We start from the raw sequence: 25,133 nt of genomic DNA on the forward strand, positions 1-25,133 counted from the left end.
GCCTCCCAAAGTGCTAGGATTAGGATTAAAACATGAGCCACTGCACCCAACTTTTTTTTTTTTTTTTTTTTTTGAGACAGAGTCCTGCTCTGTTGCCCAGGCTGGCATGATCTCGGCCAGCCTCCATCTTCCAGATTCAAGAGATTTTCCTGCCTCAGCCTCCTGAGTAGCCAGGACTACAGGTATCCACCACCATGCCTGGCTAATTTTTGTATTTTTAGTAGAGAGGCAATTTCACTGTGTTGGCCAGGGTGGTCAAACTCCTGATCTCAGGTGATCTACCTGCCTCAGTCTCCCAAAGTGCTGGGATTACAGGTGTGAGGCACCTCACCCAGGCTCCTCTGCAGCTCTTACAATAAATGCTGAGCTGGTTAAGAAATATGAAGCATGCCAAATGAACCTAATTATTTCTAACATCACTCTTAGTTATAAGGTAAAATAAAAGAATTATAGCTATTTTCCATGGGTCCTTGGGGTTATCCTTTTTTTTTTTTTTTTTTGGTTTTTAAAATTTTAATTTCTAATTTTTGTGGGTATACAACAAGTGTAAATATGTGTGGGTTACTTGAGGTATTTTGATACAGGCATGCAGTGCATAATAATCACATCAGGGTAAATGTATCCACCACCTCAAGCATTTATCCTTTGTGTTACAAACAATCCAATTATACTCTTCTAGTTATTTTTAAATGTACATTTATTTTTGACTATAGTGACACTGTTATGCTAACAAATACTAGATCTTATTCATTCTTTCTATTTTTTTGTACCCATTAACCATCCTGACTTCCCCCCCACCTACCCCACTACCCTTTGCAGCCTCTGGTAACCCTCCTTATACTCTCTATGAGTTTAATTATTTTAATTTTTACCTCCCACAAATCAGTGAGAACATGCAAAGTTTATCTTTCTGTTCCTGGCTTATTTCATTTAACATAATGACCTCCAGTTCCAACCATGTTGTTGCAAATAACAGGATCTCATTCTTTCTTTTGGCGGAATGGTACTCCATTGTGATTAACTACCATATTTTCTTTATTCATATGTTGATGGACACTTAGGTTGCTTCCAAATCTTGGCTATTGTGAACACTGCTTCAATAAACATGGGAGTACAGATAACTCTTTGATATACTAATTTCTTTCCTTTGGGGTATATACCTAGCAGTATATTGCTGGATCATATAGTAGCTCTATTTAAGTTTTTTTGAGCAACTTCCAAATGTTCTCCACAGTGGTTGTACTAATTTATATTCCCACCAACAGTGTACCTTTTACCTTTTCTCCACATCCTCACCAGCATTTTTATTATTATTATTATTATACTTTAAGTTCTAGGGTACATGTGTACAATGTGCAGGTTTGATACATATGTATACATGTGCCATGTTGGTGTGCTGCACCCATTAACTCATCATTTACATTAGGTATATCTCCTAATGCTATCCTTCCCCCCCATACCCCTCCCCACAATAGGACCCAGTGTGTGATGTTCCCCTTCCTGTGTCCAAGTGATCTCATTGTTCAATTCCCACCTATGAGTGAGAACATGCGGTATTTGGTTTTCTGTTCTTGCGATAGTTTGCTGAGAATGATGGTTTCCAGCTGCATCCATCTCCTACAAAGGACACGAGCTCATTCTTTTTTATGGCTGCATAGTATTCCATGGTGTGTATGTGCCACATTTTCTTAATCCAGTCTGTCACTGATGGACATCTGGGTTGATTCCAAGTCTTTGCTGTTGTGAATAGTGCCACAATAAGCACACGTGTGCATGTGTCTTTATAGCAGCATGACTTATAATCCTTTGGGTATATTCCCAGTAATGTGATGGCTAGGTCAAATGGTATTTCTAGTTCTAGATCTTTGAGGAATTGCCACACTGTTTTCCACATTGGTTGAACTAGTTTACAGTACCACCAACAGTGTAAAAGTGTTCCTATTTCTCCGCATCCTCTCCAGCACCTGTTGTTTCCTGTTTTTTTTAATGATTGCCATTCTAACTGGTGTGAGATGGTATCTCATTGTGGTTTTGATTTGCATTTCTCTGATGGCGAGTGATGATGAGCATTTTTTCATGTGTCTGTTCACTATATGAATGTCATCTTTTGGGAAGTGTCTGCTCATATCCTTTGCCCACTTTTTGATGGGGTTGTTTGTTTTTTTCTTGTAAATTTGATTGAGTTCTTTATAGGTTCTGGATATTAGCCCTTTGTCAGATGAGTAGATTGCAAAAATTTTCTCCCATTCTGTAGGTTGCCTGTTCACTCTGATGGTAGTTTCTTTTGCAGTGCAGAAGTTCTTTAGTTTAATTAGATCCCATTTGTCAATTTTGTCTTTTGTTGCCTTTGCTTTTGGTGTTTTAGACATGAAGTCCTTGCCCATGCCTATGTCCTGAATGGTATTACCTAGGTTCTTCTAGGGTTTTTATGGTTTTAGGTCTAACATTTAAGTCTCTAATCCAACTTGAATTAATTTTCATATAAGGAGTAAGGAAAGGATCCAGTTTCAGCTTTCTACTTCTGGCTAGCCAATTTTCCCAGCACCATTTATTAAATAGGGAATCCTTTCCCCATTGCTTGTTTTTGTCAGGTTTGTCAAAGATCAGATGGCTGTAGATGTGTGGTATTATTTCTGAGGGCTCTGTTCTGTTCCATTGGTCTATATCTCTGTTTTGGTACCAGTACCATGCTGTTTTGGTTACTGTAGCCTTGTAGTATAGTTTGAAGTCAGGTAGCATGATGCCTCCAGCTTTGTTCTTTTGGCTTAGGATTGTCTTGGCAATGCGGGGTCTTTTTTGGTTCCATATGAACTTTAAAGCAGTTTTTTCCAATTCTGTGAAGAAAGTCATTGGTAGCTTAATGGGGATGGCATTGAATCTGTAAATTACCTTGGGCAGTATGGCCATTTTCACAATATTGATTCTTCCTATCCATGAGCATGGTATGTTCTTCCATTTGTTGTGTCCTCTTTTATTTCACTGAGCAGTGGTTTGTAGTTCTCCTTGAAGAGGTCCTTCACATCCTTTTTAAGTTGGATTCCTAGATATTTTATTCTCTTTGAAGCTATTGTGAATGGGAGTTCATTCATGATTGGGCTCTCTGTTTGTTATCTGTGTATAGGAATGCTTGTGATTTTTGCACAGTGATTTTGTATCCTGAGACTTTGCTGAAGTTGCTTATCAGCTTAAGGAGATTTTGGGCTGAGAGAATGGGGTTTTCTAAATATACAATCATGTCATCTGCAAACAGGGACAATTTGACTTCTTCTTTTCCTAACTGAATCCCCTTGATTTCTTTCTCTTGCCTGATTGCCCTAGCCAGAACTTCCAACACTATGTTGAATAGGAGTGGTGAGAGAGGGCATCCCTGTCTTGTGCCAGTTTTCAAAGGGAATTTTTCCAGTTTTTGCCCATTCAGTATGATATTGGCTGTGGGTTTTTCATAAATAACTCTTATTATTTTGAGATACGTTCCATCAATACCGAATTTATTGAGAGTTTTTAGCATGAAGGGCTGTTGAATTTTGTCGAAGGCCTTTTCTGCATCTATTGAGATAATCATGTGGTTTTTGTCTTTGATTCTGTTTATATGCTGGATTACATTTATTGATTTGCGTATGTTGAACCAGCCTTGCATCCCAGGGATGAAGCCCACTTGATCATGGTGGATAAGCTTTTTGATGTGCTGCTGGATTCAGTTTGCCAGTATTTTATTGAGGATTTTTGCATTGATGTTCATCAGGGATATTGGTCTGAAATTCTCTTTTTTTGTTGTATCTCCGTCAGGCTTTAGTATCAGGATGATGTTGGCCTCGTAAAATGAGTTAGGGAGGATTCCCTCTTTTTCTATTGATTGGAATAGTTTCAGAAGGAATGGTACCAACTCCTCCTTGTACCTCTGGTAGAATTCGGCTGTGAATCCGTCTGGTCCTGGACTTTTTGGTTGGTAGGCTATTAATTATCGCCTCAATTTCAGAGCCTGCTATTGGTCTATTCAGGGATTCTTCCTGGTTTAGTCTTGGGAGAGTATAAGTGTCGAGGAAATTATCCATTTCTTCTAGGTTTTCTAGTTTATTTGTGTAGAGGTGTTTATAGTATTCTCTGATGGTAGTCTGTATTTCTGTGGGATCAGTGGTGATATCCCCTTTATCATTTTTTATTGCATCTATTTGATTCTTCTCCCTTTTCTTCTTTATTAGTCTTGCTAGTGGTCTATCAATTTTGTTGATCTTTTCAAAAAACCAGCTCTTGGATTCATTTATTTTTTGGCGGGTTTTTTGTGTCTCTATCTCCTTCAGTTCTGCTCTGATCTTAGTTATTTCTTGCCTTCTGCTAGCTTTTGAATGTGTTTGCTCTTGCTTCTCTAGTTCTTTTAATTGTGATGTTAGGGTGTCAATTTTAGATCTTTCCTGCTTTCTCTTCTGGGCATTTAGTGCTATAAATTTCCCTCTACACATTGCTTTAAATGTGTCCCAGAGATTCTGGTATGTTGTATCTTTGTTCTCATTGGTTTCAAAGAACATCTTTATTTCTGCCTTCATTTCGTTTTGTGCCCAGTAGTCATTCAGGAGCAGATTGTTCAGTTTCCATGTAGTTGAGCAGTTTTGATGGAGTTTCTTAGTCCTGAGTTCTAATTTGATTGCACCATGGTCTGAAAGACAGTTTGTTAATTTCTGTTGTTTTACATTTGCTGAGGAGTGCTTGACTTGCAATTATGTGGTCAATTTTGGAATAAGTGCGATGTGGTGCTGAGAAGAATGTATATTCTGTTGATTTGGGGTGGAGAGTTCTGTAGATGTCTATTAGGTCTGCTTGGTGCAGAGCTGAGTTCAATTCCTGGATATCCTTGTTAACTTTCTGTCTCGTTGAACTGTCTAATGTTGACAGTGGGGTGTTAAAGTCTCCCATTATTATTGTATGGGAGTCTAAGTCTCTTTGTAAGTCTCTAAGGATTTGCTTTATGAATCTGGGTGCTCCTGTATTGGGTGCATATTTATTTAGGATAGTTAGCTCTTCCTGATGAATTGATCCCTTTACCATTATGTAATGGCCTTCTTTGTCTCTTTTGATCTTTGATGGCTTAAAGTCTGTTTTATCAGAGACTAGGATTTCAATATCTGCTTTTTTTGTTTTCCATTTACTTGGTAGATCTTCCTCTGTCCCTTTATTTTGAGCCTATGTGTATCTCTGCATGTGAGATGGGTCTCCTGAATACAGCAAAGTGATGGGTCTTGACTATTTATCCAATTTGCCAGTCTGTGTGTTTTAATTGGACCATTTAGTCCATTTACATTTAAGGTTGATATTGTTATGTGTGAACTTGATCCTGTCATTATGATATTAGCTGGTTATTTTGCTCGCCAGTTGATGCAGTTTCTTCCTAGCATCGATGGACTTTACATTTTGACATGTTTTTGCAATGGCTGGTACCTGTTGTTCCTTTCCATGTTTAGTACTTCCTTCAGGATCTCTTGTAGGGCAGGCCTGGTGGTGACAAAATCTCTAAGCATTTGCTTGTCTGTAAAGGATTTTATTTCTCCTTCACTGATGAAACTTATTTTGGCTGGATATGAAATTCTGGGTTGAAAATTCTTTTCTTTAAGGATGTTGAATATCAGTCCCCACTCTCTTCTGGCTTGGAGAGTTTCTGCCAAGAATCTGCTGTTAGTCTGATGGGCTTCCCTTTGTGTCTAACTCAACCCTTCTCTCTGGCTGCCCTTAACATTTTTTCCTTCATTTCAACTTTGGTGAATCTGACAGTTAGGTGTCTTGGAGTTCCTCTTCTTGAAGAGTATCTTTGTGGCATTCTCTGTATTTCCTGAATTTGAATGTTGGCCTGCCATACTAGGTTGGGGAAGTTCTCCTGGATGATATGCTGCAGAGTGTTTTCCAACTTGGTTCCATTTTCCCTGTCACTTTCAGGCATACCAATCAGACATAGATTTGGTCTTTTCACATAATCCCATATTTCTTGGAGGCTTTGTTCATTTCTTTTTACTTTTTTTTCTTTACACTTCTCTTCTCACTTCATTTCATTCATTTGATCTTCAATTGCTGATACTCTTTCTTCTAGTTGATCAAGTTGGTTACTGAAGCTTGTGCATTTGTCACTTAGTTCTCGTGTCATGGATTTCATCTCTATCAGTTCTTTTAAGGTCTTCTCTGCATTGATTATTCTAGTTATCCATTCATCCATTCCTTTTTCAAGGTTTTTAGTTTCTTTGCGCTGGTTACGTAGTTCCTCCTTTAGCTCTGAGAAGTTTGATCAACTGAAGCCTTCTTCTCTCAACTCATCAAAGTCATTCTCCATCCAGCTTTGTTCTGTTGCTGACAATGAGCTGTGTTCCTTTGGAAAGGGAGATGCGCTCTGATTTTTTGAATTTCCAGCTTTTCTGCACTGCTTTTTCCCCATCTTTGTGGTTTTATCTGCCTTTGGTCTTTGGTGATGATGACGTACTGATGGGGTTTTGGTGTGGGTGTCCTTTCTGTTTGTTAATTTTCCTTCTAACAGTCAGGACCCTCAGCTGTAGGTCTGCTGGAGTTTGGTTGAGGTCCACTCCAGACCCTGTTTGCCTGGGTATCAGCTGCGGAGGCTGCAGAAGATAGAACATTGCTGAACAGTGAGTGCTGCTGTCTGATTCTTGCTCTGGAAGCTTTGTCTCAGGGGTGTACCCCACCGTGTGAGGTGTGAGGTGTTGGTGTGCACCTAGTGGGGGATGTCTCCCAGTTAGGCTACTCAGGGGTCAGGGACCCACTTGAGCAGGCAGTCTGTCTGTTCTCAGATCTCAACCTCCGTGCTGGGAGATCCACTGCTCTCTTCAAAGCTGTCAGACAGGGGCATTTACCTCTGCCAAGGTTTCTGCTGCTTTTTGTTTAGCTATGCCCTGTCCCCAGAGGAGGAGTCTACAGAGGCAGGCTGGCCTCCTTGAGCCGTGGTGGGCTCCACCCAATTCGAGCTTCCTGGCAACTTTGTTTCCCTACTTAAGCCTCAGCAATGGCGGGCACCCCTCCCCCAGCCTCACTGCTGCCTTGCAGTTAGATCTCAGACTGCTATGCTAGCAATGAGGGAGGCTCTGTGGGTGTGGGACCCTCTGGGCCATGTGTGGGATGTAATCTCCTGGTGTGCCATTTGCTAAGACCCTTGGAAAAGTGCAGTATTAGGGTGGGAGTTAGCCGATTTTCCAGGTGTTGTGTGTCTCAATTTCCATTGCTAGGAAAAGGAATTCCCTTCCCCTTTGCGCCTCCCAGGTGAGGTGATGCCTCACCCTGCTTCAGCTCTTGCTGGTTGGGCTGCACTCGCTGACCAGCACCAACTGTCTGACACGCCCCAGTGAGATGAACCCAGTACCTCAGCTGAAAATGCAGAAATCACCCATCTTCTGTGTCGCTCAAGCTGGGAGCTGGAGACTGGAGCTGTTCCTATTTGGCCATCTTGGGCATGCCCCAGGGTTATCTTAGTAATAGTTCTAGGTATAAATAACATTCTGAAAATATTACTTTTTATTTGTTCTAAATGTAGGGCCTGATCTTGGGAGAGCAAATTCAAGAAGGTTGTAGGAAGAGAATTGATCACTTGATGTAGAGAGGGTCTTGGGTGACTGAGGAGCAACATTTAGCAACTTAACTTAATTATAATAAAATATTAAAAAATAAACCAAAGAAAATAATACAGCTCCACAGAAACTTAGTACTTCTATTTTTTTAAATAATCATAAAGTCAACAAAGACACAGGAAATTATTCTAAGACATAGAATTTTTTATCCGTAGGCAGATTGCAGAGATGATAATTAATAACCTTTCACATTGTTAATGAAATCATTAATCAATTAACCAAGAAAGCAGGTCCATCAAAACTGACCAAAGTTTGTCAAAATTTTAGTGGAGTTCATAATTTCTTTTCAGACTCAGATGCTTTAAACCAAGGCAAATGCAGTTCATTCTGCTTGAGCTTTGTCCTTCATTATGCTCTTTCTTCCTCTGCCTGGAAGGAACTGTTACTTTAGGACTATTAGTTTTCATTTGAAAAATAAACATACAGGTTATTTTCCTTGTTACTATTGTTCTGATATAGTTTTAGCCACCTATATTATTATTACTTTCAATCAAAATAATTAATTTCTGTTTTGCAGAAAATTGGGAAAATTCTGTCATATACAAGGATTTTAGCAGATCATCAAAGATCTTGAATACACAAAGCACAACTTTCTTTTTTCTTATTATTATACTTTAAGTTCTAGGGTACATGTGCACAACGTGCAGGTTTGTTACATATGTATACATGTGCCATGTTGGTGTGCTGCACCCATTAACTCGTCATTTACATTAGGTGTATCTCCTAATGCTATCCTTCCCCCCTCCCACCACTCCACGACAGGCCCCGGGGTGTAATGTTCCCCTTCCTGTGTCCAGGTGTTCTCATTGTTCAATTTCCACCTATGAATGATAACATGCAGTGTTTTTCTGTTCTTGTGATAGTTTGCTGAGAATGATGGTTTCCAGCTGCATCCATGTCCCTACAAAGGACATGAACTCATCCTTTTTTATGGCTGCATAGGATTTCATGGTGTATATGTGCCACATTTTCTTAATCATTGATGCACATTTGGGTTGGTTCCAAGTCTTTGCTCTTGTGAATAGACAAAGCACAATTTTCTACAACCACCCAATCCTTTTACACTTTCTCAAAGTGGCAAAAATGACCAAAAGATATAGCTGCTCTATTGCATATGAAAATAAGAATCAAAAGAAAATAAATTAAAATTATTCTTAGTACTCAATGCTTGTAGCCAATATTTCCCTTTTATTCACTCACTTTAATATTAGTTCTATGTTTTCTAAGACCTTCAAAATTATGTTTAAGCTGACATACAATAAAACTTAATTTCTGCTGATATTAAAAGTTTGCTTACCAGAGAAGTTGAGGTTCCATTGCCACTTGGAAGCCACTCTGAGAACTAACAAAAGATGTACCTGAACTTAGGCAGCCCATGGGGTGCATGTCTCATGCAGTGCAATTCACCTGACTCCTTCAGGAGAGTCACTGGAGCAGCTTAGTGGATGATCTCCAAAAGTGCTAAGATGGTCTCAGAATGGCAAATTCATGACTTTCATGGAAATTTAAAATAAACATGTATCAACACGTTATATAACTCTTTAAATAAAGAAGAAACTGGTAAGATATTAAAATCAGTTTAAATCAAGATTTGACCTCCAATGATTTATAGCCTTTGTGGGGCAAAATCCATTTACACAGTTATAGGCAGGAATCATTTTTACTGCTATGGAAGAAAACACTTTTGTTTGCTTAAAGAAATTTTTATTAAAATTTAAAAAGGGTAAACTATACTGATAACATTAATTTTTATTGATATATAAAAATTATACATATTTATGGAGTACATGTGATAATTTGAGATATGCATGAATGCGTAATGATCAAATTAAGGTATTTACAATATCCATCACCTCAAACATTTATCATTTGTTTGTCTTGAGAACATTTCAAATCTTCTCCCTATTTTTTTTTTTTTTTAGACAAGGTCTTGCTCTGTCACCCAGGCTGAAGTGCAGTGGCACCATCTCAGCTCACTGCAACCTCCACCACCTGAGTTCAAGTGATTCTTGGCCTCAGCCTCCCGAATAGCTGTGATTCCAGGCATGCACGACCACGCCCAGCTAATTTTTATATTTTTAGTGTTGGCCAGGCTGGTCTTGAATTCCTGACCTCGGGTGATCTGCCTGCCTTGGCCTCCCAACATGTTGGGATTACAGGTGTGAGCTACCGTGCCCAGCCTCTCCTCCCTATTTTGAAATATAAAATAAACTGTTGTTAACTATAGGTACCATTTTGTGCTACCAAGCACTAATAATTTATTACTTCTATCTGACCATATGTTTGTACCCCCTAAACAACCTCTCTTCATCTCCCTACCACCTTTTCCAGCCTTTGGAAACCATCATTCTACTCTCTACCTCCATAAGATCAACTTTTTTTAGCTCCTGCATTTGAATGAGTGCATACAATGTCTGTCTTTCTATTCTTGGCTTTTTTTCTCTTAACATAATGATCTCTAGTTCTGTCCATGTTGCAAATGACAGAATTTCAACCTTTTATTATGGATGAATAGCATTTTATTATGTATAGATCACATTATCCATTTATCTATTGATGGACACTTAAACACTGATTCTCTAGCTTAGCTATTGTGAACAGTGCTGAAATAAACATGGGTGTGCAGGTATTCCTTTGATACACTGACTTCCTTTCCTTTAGATAAATACCCAGTAGTGGGATTGCTGGATCATAGGGTAGTTCATTTTTAGTTTTTTAGGAAACCTCCATATTTTTTCCATTATGGCTATGCCAATTTACATTCCTATCAACAGTGTATGAGAGTTCCCTTTTTTCCACATCCTCATGAGCATTTGTTATATTTTTTGTCTTTGTAATAATAATCATTCTAACTGGGGTGAAATAATATCTCATTGTGATTTGGATTTGCATTTCCCTGATGATTAATATTTTGGGGCATATTTTCATATATCTGTTGGATATTTTGTATCTCTTCTTCTTTTTGGAGATAAGATCTCACTTGCTCAGTCACCCAGGATAGAGGGCAGTGATGTTATCATAGCTCACTGCAGCCTCAAACCCCTGGGTTCAAGCAATTCTTCCACATTAGCCTCCCAAGTCCCAGCCCCACCATTCAGTATGATGTTAGCTGTGGATTTGTTAAATATGGCCTTTATTAGGTTGAAGTAGTGTTAGTCTGTTCTCACACTATAAAGAACTACCTGAGACTGGATAATCCATGAAGAAAAGAGGTTTAATTGAGTCAGTTCTGCAGGTTGTACAGGAAAGATGGCTGGGTGGCCTCAGGAAACTTACTGCCATGTTGGAAGGCAAAGGGAAAGCTAGCACCTCTTACCATGGCAGAGCAGGAGAGGGAGAGAGTGAACAAGGAAGTGCTACACACTTCTAAGCAACTGGATCTCACTCACTATCATGAAAACAGCAAAGGGGAAATTCACGCCTATGATCCAATCACCTCCCACCAGGTACTTCTCCTAACATTGGGAATTACAATTTGGCATGAAATTTGGGTGGAGACACAAAACAAAACCATAGCAGGTAGATTCCTTGTATGCCTGAATTGTTGAGAGTTTTGATCAGGAAATGGTGTTGAATTTTATCAAATGCTTTTTATGTTTTTATTGAGAGGATCATAAGGTTTCTGTCCTTCGTTTGTTGATATGATGTATCATACAACAAATTTGTGTGTATTGAACCATCCTTGCATTTCTTGGATAAATCCCACTTGGTCATAGTATATTATCTTTTTGTTGTGTTGTTGGATTCAGTTTGCTAGTATTTTGTCAAAGGTTTTTGCATCTGTGTTCATCAAAGATATTGGCCTGTCGTTTTATTTTTTATTATGTCCTTATCTGGTTTCAGTATCAGGGTAATGCTAGCCTCATGGAATGACTTAGGAAGAATTCCCTACTATTCTTCAGATTTTTGGAATAGTTTGAGAAGAATTGGTGTTAGTTCTTCTTTATAAGTTTGGTACAACTCAGCAGCAAAGCTGTCTGATCCTGGGCTTTTTTGTTATTGTGGGATAATTTTATTACTGATTCAATATTATTAAATGCTATTAGTCTGTTCAGGTTTTCTATTTCATCCTGGTTCAATCTTGGTAGATTTTATGTATCCAATAATTTATCAATTTCCTCTAAGTTTTCCAATTTGTTAGTGTATGGTTATTCATAATGGTCTCTAATGATCTTTTGGATCTCTGTGGTATCAGTTGTAATGTTACTCTAGCTAGTGGTTTATCAATTTTTTTCTTTTCAAAAAAAACAAATTTTTATTTAATTAATCCTTTGTATTTTTAAACTTTTTTTTGTAAGAAAATATATTTGAAGCCTTTATTTACAAAAGCTCTAAAAACAAATAACACTCTCTGTTTTGTAAATAATCTTTTGTTTAAAAAGGATTACCCAGTTACAGCACTGTAATATCATGAATAAAGAATGTACAAGGGAGACAAACCACTGTGGCTAACATTTGGAGATTTGCTAATATTACTGATTGAAGTGTAGATAACACACATCATAACTTGTAGTCCGTCATTTCAGGGTAGAGTTAATGATTACCAAAAAGTCTTCCTACACATGCTCTGGTCTGGTCACATGTTCTGCATGGCTAAATATTTCACAATCTCTTTTGTCAATATATATAAAAAATAGATTGCAAAGATATGCACACACTAAAAAAACAAGCATTACACTCCTCAGGTAATTTTATTAGCTCTCTCTATATATCCATATATATATATATGGATATGTATATATATTGTATTTTTTTGTTTTGTACCAAATTTCTTCATTATTTATCTTTGTAGCAACTATGAAAGCACAATTTTTGTCTTTAATTTGGTACAAAATATACCTAAAGACTTGTTATCTTTGGATTTTAATAAAATTGATTTGTGTAACCAACAAATCAAGAGCATCATAAGTATGGCTACAAAGTGAAATGAAATAAAGGGTAAACAGTGATGGAATAAAAGGAAGCAGATCAAGGGAAGTGTGCTATCATAAAATAACTGTAGCTTCAACATCTTGAGTACCAGTTTCCTGACAGATACTAAACATCCAATCACAAAGAATTTTTCCTGAAGGGTGTAAAGCTGGTTTGAAAATTCTTCAGTCACAGAGCAGCCTACACATTCCAATTAGAAACTGACAGACACTAGAAGCACTTGGAAGATTCAACACTATGTACAGAAACAGCAGTTATTAAGCTCCTCAGTAGTTTCTTGTCTTCCCTTTTGTTGGTTTTGCTGAATTGACAGTTGCACAATGAATGTGCTATATTCTGTGGGTCAAAAACAAGTAAATACTGTGTAAAGTTGGCAGATGGTCAAATACTGTGTAAAGTTCCAGCTAAGATAAAGAGAAAACAAAATTTCTGATAAAACAGAGGTTTTGAGTCAGAATCACTATCTAAAGTGTAAAATTGATGGTTCACAATCTCAAATAGCTAAAATGCCTGTAGAATGGAGTGGAGAGATATGAAACAGGGAAATAAATTACAGTCAGTGCTAGTTAATTTAGGAAAAGGGAAAAATAAATCAAACTCGAGTAGGTAAAGTTTATCAAAATATTCAATACGATGTCTCTTTCCCCATTAAATTATATTAAATTAAGGCCAAATTTAACCTGACTGTGTTTCTTTTTCTTAAGATCTGAGATAGGAATGGTCATACTTAGTACTGAAAGGCAGACAATAAAATGGGCCATGAAAGGTGGGGGAAGGTACTGTCTGTTTTTCAAGGGATTCAACAGAGATAAAATCTATATATAAGCATGTGTGTAGCACGAAATAAAATAAAAATAAAAGGATTGTTTCATGTCATGACTGTTTCCTATTAGACCTATTAGAGACCTATTAGAGAATTCAGGAGCAATCCTGACTATCAATATCAACTATTGGGGTGTAATGTAGACTTGTTAAAGATAATTCAATTAGGACTGACATTTATGAATGAGCAAGGAGAAAACCCTCCAGGAACTTTAACTTGGCAGCTTAATTTTAAATTTAATTTGACGGAGGACATGTGTTCCCAGCACTCTATAGAGCTACTAACAACATCTGATATCTAGTATAAAAAACATTGGGAGGAAGGAATTGAGACCTAGTACTTTGCTGAACTTATGACTTTGGGAGTGCTCCTCTATGAAGGGGTCAAATGGTTGCTATTTCATAGCAGTTATGACTTTGGCTATAAATAGATCCTTGAGGTGCATTGTTAGGTTGTTTATTTGAAATTGTTCTACTCTTTTGATGTGGGCATTTATTGCCATAAACATCTCTCTAGGCACTGCTTTTACTGTATCCCATACCTATGGGATATGGGTATATTGTATTTTCATTTTCATTTGTTTCAAGAATACTTTTGATTTACTTCTTAATTTCTTCATTGACTTCATAGTCATTTGGGAGCATGTTGATTCATTTCCATGTACTTGTACAGTTTTCCAAGTTCCTCTTGTTATTTATTTCTGGTTTTATTTCACTGTGGCCAAATAAGATACTTGATATAATTTCAAGTTTTAAAAATTTGTTGCAACTGGTTTTATGGCCTAACATATGGTCTACACTGAAGAATGTTCCATGTGCTGCTGAGAAGAATGTACATTCTGCATTTGTTTTATAAAATGTTCTGTAAATGTCTGTTGGATCCATTTTTCTAAAGTGCAGTTTATGTCCACTGTTTTTGTTGATTTTCTATCTAGGTGATCTGTACAATGCCCAGAGTGAAACGTTGAAGTCCCCAAATATTATTGTATTGTAGTCTATCTCCCTTTAGACTTAATAGTATTTGCTTCTTTATGTATCTGGGTGCTCCAAGTTTGGAGATATATATATGTGTGTGTGTGTATATATATATATTTATAAATATGCATGCATTTATATGTAAATAAATTTACAAAAATATACACGTACAAAATGTACAAAAAAATAAAAGATATATATTTAGAATTATTATATCCTTTTGCTGAATTGATCCCTTTATCATTAAATAATGACCTTTTTGTCTCTTTTTACAGTTTTTTACTTAAAGTCTATTTTATCTGGTGGGAGTATAGCCCCTTCTGCTCATTTTGAATTACCATTTGTGTGAAAATCTTTTTCCATTTCTTCACTTTTAGTATATATGTGTCTTTACAGGTGAAGTGAATTTCTTATAGGTAGCATATAATTGGGTTATGTTTTTAATCTGTTCAGCCAGTCTACAAATTGTAAGTGGGGAATTTAATCTGTTCATGTTCAAAGTTGTCATTGATAGGTGAGGACTTATTTCTGTCATTTTGTTAATTGTTTTGGGGTTGTTTTGTAGATCCTTTATTCCTTTCTTTGTCTCTTATTGCTTACTATTGCAGTCTGGTGGTTTACTGTAGTGGTAATGTTTGACTCCCTTCTGTTTCTCATTTGTATATCTGCTGTACCAGTGAGATTTATACTTTCATGTGTTTTCATGATGGTAGATATCATCCTTTCACTTCTAGATATAGGACTCCTTAAGCATTTCTTGTAGGATCAGTCTAGTGATGATAATTTCTCAGTTTTTACTTGTCTGGGAAAGGCTATTTTAGCTCTTTTAATATAGCATAACATTTTTTACTAGCCTGTAAAGTTTCTGTTGAGAAATATGATGTTAGCCTGATGGAGATTCTGTTATATGTGACTTGATGCTGTTCTCTTTCTGACTTTTGAATTATTTCTTTCTCTTGGACTTTGGACAGTTTGACTATAATGTGCCTTGAAAAGAACTTGCTGGGTTGAATCTATTTTGTGATCTTTGAGCTTCCTATATCTGAATGTCTACTTGTCTTGCAAGACTTGGAAAGAGTGTTAGTCCATTCTTTTGTTACTATAAAGGAATACTTGAGACTGTAAAATTTATAACAAAAAGAGGTTTAATTGGCTCACAGTTCTGCAGACTGTTCAGAAAGCATAGTGCCAGCATTTACTTCTGATGACAATCACGGCTGAAGATGAAAAGGGAACCAGCATGTCACAAGGCAAAACGAGAGCAAGAGAGAGGTGGAGGTGCCACACTCTTTTAAACAATCAGATCTTGTGTGAACTCAGAACGAGAACTCACTCATTGTGTTAGGCTGTCCTTGCATTGCTGTAAAGAAATACTTGAGGCCGGGAACAGTGGCTCACACCTGTAATCCTAGCACTTTGGGAGGCTACAGGGGGTGAATTGCCTGAGCTGAGGAGTTTGAGACCATCCTAGGCAACTGAATTGTAAAATACCAGAATTAGCTTGGTGTGGTGGTGCGCGCCTGTAGTCCCAGCTACTCGAGATGCTGAGGCACGAGAATTGCTTGAACCCAGGAGGTGGAGGTTGCAGTAAACTGAGGTTGCGCCACTGCACTCCAGCCTGGGTGACAGAGTGAGACCCTGTCTGAAAAAATATAAAGAAAAAAGAAATACCTGAGATTGGGTAATATGTAAAGAAAAGAGTTTTAACTGTCTCACAGTTCAGCAGGAACTACAAGAAGCATGGTGCTGGCGTCTTCTTGACTTCTAGGGAGGTCTCAGGAAGCTTACAATCATGGCTGAATGCAAAGGGAGAGCAGGCATGTCACATGGTGAAAGCAGAAGCAGGAGAGGGAGAGCTGTGAGGAAGGCGCTACACATTTTAAATGACCAGGTCTTGTGGGAACTCACTATTACAAAGACAACACCAAGCCATAAGGCAAATACCTCCTACGCCCCACCTTTGACATTGAGGATTACATTTCAACATCAGATTTGGAGGGGACAATCATCCAAATGATATCAGTAAGTTTTCAGCTATTATTTTGTTAAATAGGTTTTCTATGTCGTTGCCTCTATCTTCTCCTTCTGGAACTCTCAGAATTTGAGTATTTGGTTACTTTATGGTGTCCTATATGTATGTCATGCAGCCTTTTCAGTCCTTTTTTTCTTTTTTATTATTTCCTTTTCTTCTTTTATTTCTTTCCTGTTTTTTTTTTTTTTTTTTTTTTTTTTTTTTTTTTTAATGGGGTGGTCTGACTAGATTACTTCAGAAGACCTGTCTTTGAGTTCAAAAATTCTTTCTTCTGTTTGAGCTAGTCTGTTGTTTATGCTCTCAGTTGTATTTTTTTTATTGCATTCATTGATTTCTTCTGTTTTAAGATTGATGTTTGTTTCTTTTCAATAATATCTATATCTTTTTGAATTTCTCATTCAGATCATGAATTATTTTCTGGATTTCTTTGTATTATTTATCTGTGTTCTCTTGTATCTTACTGAGTTTCTTTAATATTATTATTTTGTATTATTTTTCAGGCACTTCCTAACTTTCCTTTGAGATCTGTTACTGGAGAATTATTGTGTTCCTTTGGATGTGTCATGCTTTCTTAGTTTTTAACATTTGTGTCTTTACACTGATGTCTGTGCATTTGGCGTAACAGTCACTTCTTCCCATTTTATAAATTGGCTTTCATAGGGAAGATTTTTTACTTATAGATTTATCTATAGTGTTGGTCAGGCAGGGTGCTTCGGCTTTGATTCTGCACACATGCAGTAGTGTAATTTCCATGTGATTTCTTCAGTGATAATTAGCATTAGTGAAATGTGTGAGTTCCTCAGTGGCTTACACTGCAGTCGTTAGTGAAGGTTATGATGAAGCTTTACTGGGCATGGGAATATTAGGTGGGCTGATCCTCAGGCACCAGTGGTGGCAGCAATGGGCAGAAAAGGCTGTTCTCAGGCCCCTGTTTTCAGTGTCCACAGGTGCTGGCAGTGGTGAGTGGGGTGAGCCAGTCCCTAGGCCCATGGACAATGTGTGTAGACGCTGGTGCCAGCTGCATCAGGTGGAGCAGATCAATTCCCAGGTCCCTGGAAGGTGAGTATGGCACTCGTGGCCTATATATAAAAAAATATGTATAAAGGAGGGGATCCCTCATGACTTGATGCTGTCTTTGCAATAGGGAGTTCTTATGAGATCTGGTCATTTAAAAGAATGTGGCACCTTCCCTCCCCAACTCTCTCTTGCTTCCTCCTGCTTTCACCATGTGATGTGGTGAAACACACACACATACACTCACATGTGTGTAACATATATATTACATATATATGCAAACATCTGTCTATATATGTTACATATTTATATATGTAGACATCTATTGCACTGGGACTGACGAGAAGGCTGTAGAACATGGTTCTGGGATGATGCGGTGAAGCAGCAACCAGATGATGTCATCAGGGGCCCAGGCTCTGTCGGCTTTCCTCTGCTTATCTCCATGGGTGGCCTTTACCAGCTGGCTTTTCCCCTCATGGTGCATCAGGCAGCATGTCACTACATAGCACACTAGTTGGGGTCTCTTGACCTCTGGCTTCTGGTTGGGTTTGACAAACAGAAGACTCTAGCAGAAGATTTAAGGAGTGAGTATGGACCTGAGAATTTCCACAATCTGTTGTCTATAAGCTGGAAGGCCAGGAAAGTTGGCAGTGTAATTTATTCTGAGCCTCAAAACCTAAGAACCATGGAAGCAAATAGTGTAAGCCCTGGTCTGAGTTTGAAAGCCAGAGAACCAGGCACACCTATGTCCCAGGGGCAGGAGAAGATAGATGTCCTAGCTAAGATAGAGAGAGTGAATATTTGGGAAGAGATATTTGTATTACTATCAATTTTCTACAATTTAATCTCTACTTCTACAGAACTGTAAGATAGCCTAGTTAGGCAATCAAAGGCATACAACCCTATAGAATCAGATCATCCCTGAAGGCCCTACTAGACAAGGCCAGCGTTTCATGGAAGACACTGCTAGTGATTACTTTTCTTCATTTCCAAATCTTTGACAAGCTTTTCTCCCTAAGAAGCTAGGATGCTTTTGGAAGAGTTAACATGTATGTGTGTATGTGTGTGTTGGGGTGGGGGTGGGTATTTATGTATCACCAATTAGACCAGATTATGAAAGCCTTCTCTGGCATGCTAAAAAATCTAGGCTTTACTCTGTGCAATAATGAGGTTCTGAAACAGGGAAGTGACATGATCACTTTATATATTAAAGTGATCACTCTAGTATCAGTGGAGGATAGTTTGAGAAGAAAGAGATGGGGGTCGGGAGTCCAGTTAACAGGTTGGTATAACGGTTCTGAAAAAGAATAACCAGATAATTCAGTAAGGGGATAAGATGAAGAGTTTAAGGGGTAAAACCAAGGTATTGGTTTAAACAAAAAGTTAAAAACCAAGGTATTGGTTTAAACAAAAAGTTTAAAACCAAGGTAAAAACAACCACACTTGGCAAAGCATTAGGTTTAGGAGTCCAGGCATAGGATGTATCAAAACTACTTAAGGTTTCTAGCTTGTAGCCATTGTTGGAGTCTGGGAATACAGGAGGATCTGTAAGTTCCAGAAAAATAAATTTTTTTTTAGACATACTGCATAAGAGAAGACCTAGAAACTTTCACTAGCAACATCTAACAGATAGTTGAAACTATGGGTGGGAGTTAAGGAGAATGGTAGGGGCTGGGAATTAGGTGTTAAAGCCAAATGAATAGATGCATTACCTAGTGAGTAAGAAGAGAAGACAGTGGAAAATGAGTACTGGCAAAAAGGAAAAGGAGCTCTTGAAGGAAGTTGGAAAACAGTGTTCACTGAAGGAGGAGCATAATGGAATAGTTCTTTCCTCTGACCCTTCATTCTACCACTTGGGAAATTTATTACTGCAAAGGTTTGTAGGTCTAGTCCAGTGAGACAGAATTCATGCTTAACAAGTTAGTCAAAGCAGATTTGTTACTAACAGATAAACAGAAAAAAAAAAAAAAAAAAAAAAAGGGAAACCAAGGATTTGGTCCAGCAAGGCTCAATACAACTTTCCAGGGCAGATGGAGTCTTGTCTGCCCGTGTTCCATGTCACTCTGCAGCTGGGAGACCCTGCAATCGCTCTGCCATGGGTTTTATACCCTGACCATTTCTGGGCTCACCGAACACAAGGATTCCAGAACATCCTGTTCTAGTAGGAACAAGGGCAAAGTTTGGGTTGTTCTGGACAGTTCCTCTTCATCCCAGGACACTGCATTCTGTAAGTGACAAGGGAGAAAGCTGGGTTGGCCAACACTGTCCGGGTACCTGTCCTCCTAGATTAGCACGCACTACTTTTTTGAGAACTATTTGTTGATATCTCTCTCTTAACCAACTGCATTTCCACTGTATAACTCCTCTAGCATGGAGCCTTGAACACACCTGCCATTCAATGCATGTTGAGGAAATTAATGAAAAGAACTATGAAACAAAAAGGACATTAGAGAGAATTGCTAAGCCACGTAGGATAAACTGAGAAAATGGTCTGCTAGAAATGTCTAAAGAGAAACATCAGGCTCAGCTAGAAAACTGTGGGGTTGGGGTACAGACAACCCAGGGAGGCACCAATAAAGATGGGGACAAACAACAACTAATGCAATTCTCCAGCAGGCTGTCAGAGTCTGCTGGAACGATGATGTCAGCAGGTGGCCACAAGCCAATGAATTGCCTTTTCATCACTTGTGTAGTGTCAATCCTTGCAGGGAGGCTCCCTTAGAAAGGGACTAAGGCTCCTCCTTCTGAGTCTGCCCACCTGGTGAGATCATTGATTGCCCAGAGTACTGACTCATTGTCACCAATGAGGATGGAATGGTATCCAACTCACCAGGAAACTTAAATTCTTACTTTTGATTTCACCCTTGTGAACAAGAAGATTATTAGATTCTTGGTCAGTGTAAGAATTTACTCACCCTCTATTTCCCTTGCCTGTTCTGTTACTGATTGACGCCCTTCTCACTTTACAGTCATTGTCTAGCACTTTAGAAAGCAGATATGAAGATAAAGAAAGTTTATGTTACATCATTTTATATTCTTGGTTTCATAATTTAAAACAGCGTTTTAAAGTAGGGATTTTATATTTGTTGGTTGCCAGCTTTCTGCACTGTTGCATTGTTCAAAGGTTAACTTTTGGTACTTTAAAAAATTATTATAATTTATTTAACAATCTAGGAAGTTTACAGTCATCAGCAATTCTGGTGCAATCTGAGGTGCAGTTGCAAATCTGAGAATCTCTGTGGGGCTGTTAGTTTAGTGAACCTTGTATGTAAAATATATTCGTACTTTTTTTTTTTTTTTTTTTTAAGACAAGGTCTTGCTCTGTTACCTACTCTAGAGTGCAGTGGTGTGATCATAGTTCACTGCAACCTTGAATTCCTGGGCTCAAGGGATACTTCCACCTCAGCCTCCTAAGTAGCTGGGACTACAGGTGTATGCCACTGCACCTAGCTGATTTTTAATGTTTTTTGGAGAGACGGGGTCTCACTCTGTGGCCCAGGCTGGTCTTGAACTGGGCTCAAGCAATCCTCCCACCTAGGTCTCCCAGACTGCTGTGATTACAGGCTTGAGCCAGAGCATGCAGCTTCCATGCATGCTTTTGATAGCACTTGTGAAGAGATGTCTCTAAAACCGACCTCATTGATTTCATTTTCAGCAAACTGACCTGGGTCACTCAACATAGCCTTTATTGTTATTGATGTTACTGCGTATTCTCTTTTTACAATAACTTTGTGACCAACAGACGATATCAATTTGACATACATGGCATCAGGGCCTTCACGGTCACCATAGGTTTTTTTCCTTCCCTCTATGTGTTCTTATGAAATTCTACATTGCTTCACCAGGAATGTTAGTAGTCAGCCTCACAGCCACTGCAGCTGCGTCCATGTGCACTGCCACAACTGCTACTCCAGGGCTGCCCCCATACTCCCAGCTGCCTGCCGCTATGGATTCCTGACTGGGTGCTTTATCCTTGATGTCTGCCACATTAAAGCCATGGGAGCCAGGGGTGGGCCTGACGCATTCAGGTGACATAGTCCGCCTTGGATGAGAAATAACAAATTCCCCATTTTATTATTCTAGCAAAGGAGCAGTAATAAATTACCTTTTTAAACATTCTTTATTTAATACTCATGATCCTAAGTAGGGCGGAAAACATAATAAACGTTAAAGCAGCATTTGCCAAATATGTCAAATCTCATCCCAAACATCAACAAGACCAAATATTTTAAATTCCTAGCAGATGGCGCATTTATTTAGAGGTTCCCATCCCTTTTAACTACAGAGATCTCTTTACAATGCCAGACAATTTAATGGATTCTCAGAAGAGTATCTGAAGTTTTAATGAAAATTCTGATGATTGATAAAACTTCTGATGAAAACCTATTAGGCTATTAGGGATTCAGTAACTCCTTTTTTTTTTTTTTTTTTTTTTTTTTGAGACAGGGTCTCGCTCTGTCACCCAGGCTGAAGTGCAGTGGCACGATCTCAGCTCACTGCAACCTCCACCTTCTGTGTTCATGTGATTCTCCTGCCTCAGCTTCCCAAGTAGCTGGGATTATAGGCGTGCACCACCACACCCAGCTAATTTTTGCATTTTTAGTAGAGACGGGTTTCACCATGTTGGCCAGGCTGGTCTCAAACTCCTGACCTCAAGTGATCCACTTGCCCATCTCGGCCTCCCAAAGTGGTGGGATTACAGGCGTGAGCCACAACGCCCAGCCTCAATAACTCCTTTACATGAATTTACGAATTAATTAATTACAGCACTGTAGATTGTTACATTGTTTGTCCACAGAAAATCAAACCTCCTGGTTCAATTTCTTGCCACATTAATTCTGGACTTGACTCTGTTAGCACTGTGACCAAGGGGACATCAGTAAACCTGACACAAGTAGTGACTTGATAAGTACTTGCGTACTGGGGTTTGCTTTGGAACCTGGCTGCCATTATGTGAGGAAGCTGATCTAGTCTCCTTGAGGATAAGCCATCAGCCCAGTCACCAGCTTCTCTGCTGACTGAATGCAGTTGCGTGAACGATCCCAGACAAAACCAGCTGAACCACTTAGTAGATGCAGAGAATTCTGAGAAATAAAAAATCGTTGTTTTAAACCATTAAGTTTTGGTGTGTTTTGTAACACAGTATAGATAAGTGAAATATAATGGCATTTACAGAATTTGAAATATAGCAGTATATAAATGAGTAAGTGAATTACTTTTTCACTCATTCATTAATAAATATTTTTTCCAGGGCCCAGTAAAAGCACATTGTCCAGTCTACCCTAAAGGCTAGCTTTGCGTAGGGTCTATGGATCCTCTGTAAAAATTCTGTGGCCTCAGAAAATCTGAAACCCACAAATAGAGAAAGAAGTCCCAAATTTGAATAACATTCTATATGGAGTAATTTCTTTTCTTTTCTTTCTTTTCTTTTCTTTTTTTTTCTTTTTTCTTTTTTTTTTTTTTTTTGAGACGGAGTTTCCCTCTTGTTGCCCAGGCTGGAGTGCAATGGCACGATCTTGGCTCACCGCAACCTCCACCCGGGTTCAAGCGATTCTCCTGCCTCAGCTTCCCAAGCAGCTGGGATTACAGGCATGTGCCACCACACCTGACTAATTTTGTGTTTTTAGTAGAGACAAGGTTTCTCCGTGTTGGTCAGGCTGGTCTCAAATTCCTGATCTCAGGTGATCCTCCCACCTCGGCCTCCCGAAGTGCTGGGATTACAGGTGTGAGCCACTGCGCCCGGCCTTATATGGAGTAATTTCAAAGTTTAGATGAAATCCAGAGAACTATATAACAGGAAGAGAAACCTAGTGTAAACTGTGGACTTCAATTAATAATATATCAATATCTAGATTATAATTAATAATGTATCAAATTAGTTAATAACGGAAACTAATAATTTAGCTAATAATATATCAATATTGATTTGTTTATTGTAACAAATGTACTACAATAACGGGAGATGTTACTAGTGGAAACTGCTGAGGTGGCAGGGGAAGAGAGGGAGGGGAAGTCTATGGGGACTCTGTACTCTGTTCGAGTTGTCTGAAAAAATAAAACTGCTCTAAAATTAAAAACAACAACAACAACAACAACAACAACTACACCCACCTTCACCCCCCAACAACAGGTCTATGATGCAAGCCAACATATTACTTTGGTAGTTTGAGCACTGAATTGTGTTTTTGTACCTCCCCGAGTAAATCATGTTTGCTTTGCTTTACTATTTTCTGTACTGTGAGTTCTGGTCCAAGCAGTCTGTGTTGATGTAGACCTTTACAGTTTATAAAGTGCTCTTCATTTTGCAAGTTCTTTCACGTACATTATCTCACTAAACCTTGCAACAATCCAGGGAGATTGTTTGTTCCAGGTCCCTTGGTGCAGACATACCCATGAAGGGGCAGTGCAAATCTGTCACCACTGCTAGACAAAGGATTTTGAACACAGATCTTTCAAGTGGTTGAATGTTTTTATAAACTTGTATTAAAGATGATGCCCTCATAATCTTCAATCTCATAAAGATGAAGAATGACACATTAATAATACAATTGAAAAGGTGATACTCATTTACACATGGAATTAATGCTTTTTCAATTAGAATTTTAGGTTAATTTCTGTTTTGTTCTCTGGAAGTTTTAATTAAGACAGAAAAACTTTAATATCTCACACCCTTCACAAGAACCATTAAAGGTTTGGATTTTTCTCTATTTTGAGGCCCCTGTTCCCCCAGGGATATTTTAGCAAGAAGAATGCGATTCAAAGATTTCCAGATGTTACTTCTTAGATGTGTCTCAGCATGCATCTATAAACCATCTGGTAGTAGCAACAGCTGGATTGGGTCCAAACATAAATGTTCATGCAGGTAAAGGGGTACTAATAGAAAAAATTGAACTGATCAGTGGTTTTTCAACTAAGTTTGTGATACTGGTTAATTATTTGTTGAAATGATCTCTCAGTAGCCAAGACAGGCTTTCAAAATTCTGCAGTCAGGCTTCCTGTATGCTTGAGGGGGTTATTCCTCACCTGTATTATATTTCAAATCTGTGGCTGAATCAGAAATTATTTGTATTTAGTCTCAGAGGATATTTAAGTGGTCTGCAGTATTCCTAACATTGCATTCACAAATACTAAACATCCTTGCAACTTCATACTCTTTCCAACCAGTGAAAGAAAGGGTTGTCCCCGAAATGTGCTGGGGAGCAGGGTGAACACATTGAGTAGGTCTCTGGAGTGTACACCTTGATCTTCAAGCTTCTTCTGACTCAGGAAACGGCAGTAAACATAAGTGAGTGGCAAGATTCCCACCTCCTCCCCTCATTCCTGGAATGAAAGATTATATCCCTCAGTCATCTGAATCTGCGACCTCCAACAGGGTAAGATCATCTCATTAACTCATCTCCTGTTTTTTTGTTAGTTGTGATAATTATGCCAAGAGCTGAGCTGAGCTTTTCCTTGCTATAGATCAAATTTTAATACTGCAAATTAACAAAAATGAAGATAATTTATAGAAAGTATTAAAATTCATAACAACTTTTGCAGGAAGAATATTCAATCTGCATTTTAAAAAAGTACTTCCAAGCACCTGAAAAGTAATTGATTCCCAATTTAAAAATGGTAATAGCAGACATTTATTAAATACTCACATGTTAGATATTTTACTAATAATTTATAGAGTATCTAATTACCACAGTGTACCTATGGGTTCTCTTATTAATCCTAATTGTATAGACAAGAAAACTGAGCCA

General features: G+C 38.4%; 1 pseudogene; it reads right to left on the reverse strand.

Annotated features, from left to right (window-relative positions):
- Positions 1–20,550: 20,550 nt before the first annotated feature.
- Positions 20,551–21,152, reverse strand: LOC119624226 (elongin-C-like; annotated as a pseudogene).
- Positions 21,153–25,133: the final 3,981 nt, after the last annotated feature.

The sequence above is a fragment of the Chlorocebus sabaeus genome, chromosome 20 (assembly GCF_047675955.1).
Source record: "Chlorocebus sabaeus isolate Y175 chromosome 20, mChlSab1.0.hap1, whole genome shotgun sequence".
Taxonomy (NCBI): Eukaryota; Metazoa; Chordata; class Mammalia; order Primates; family Cercopithecidae; genus Chlorocebus; species Chlorocebus sabaeus.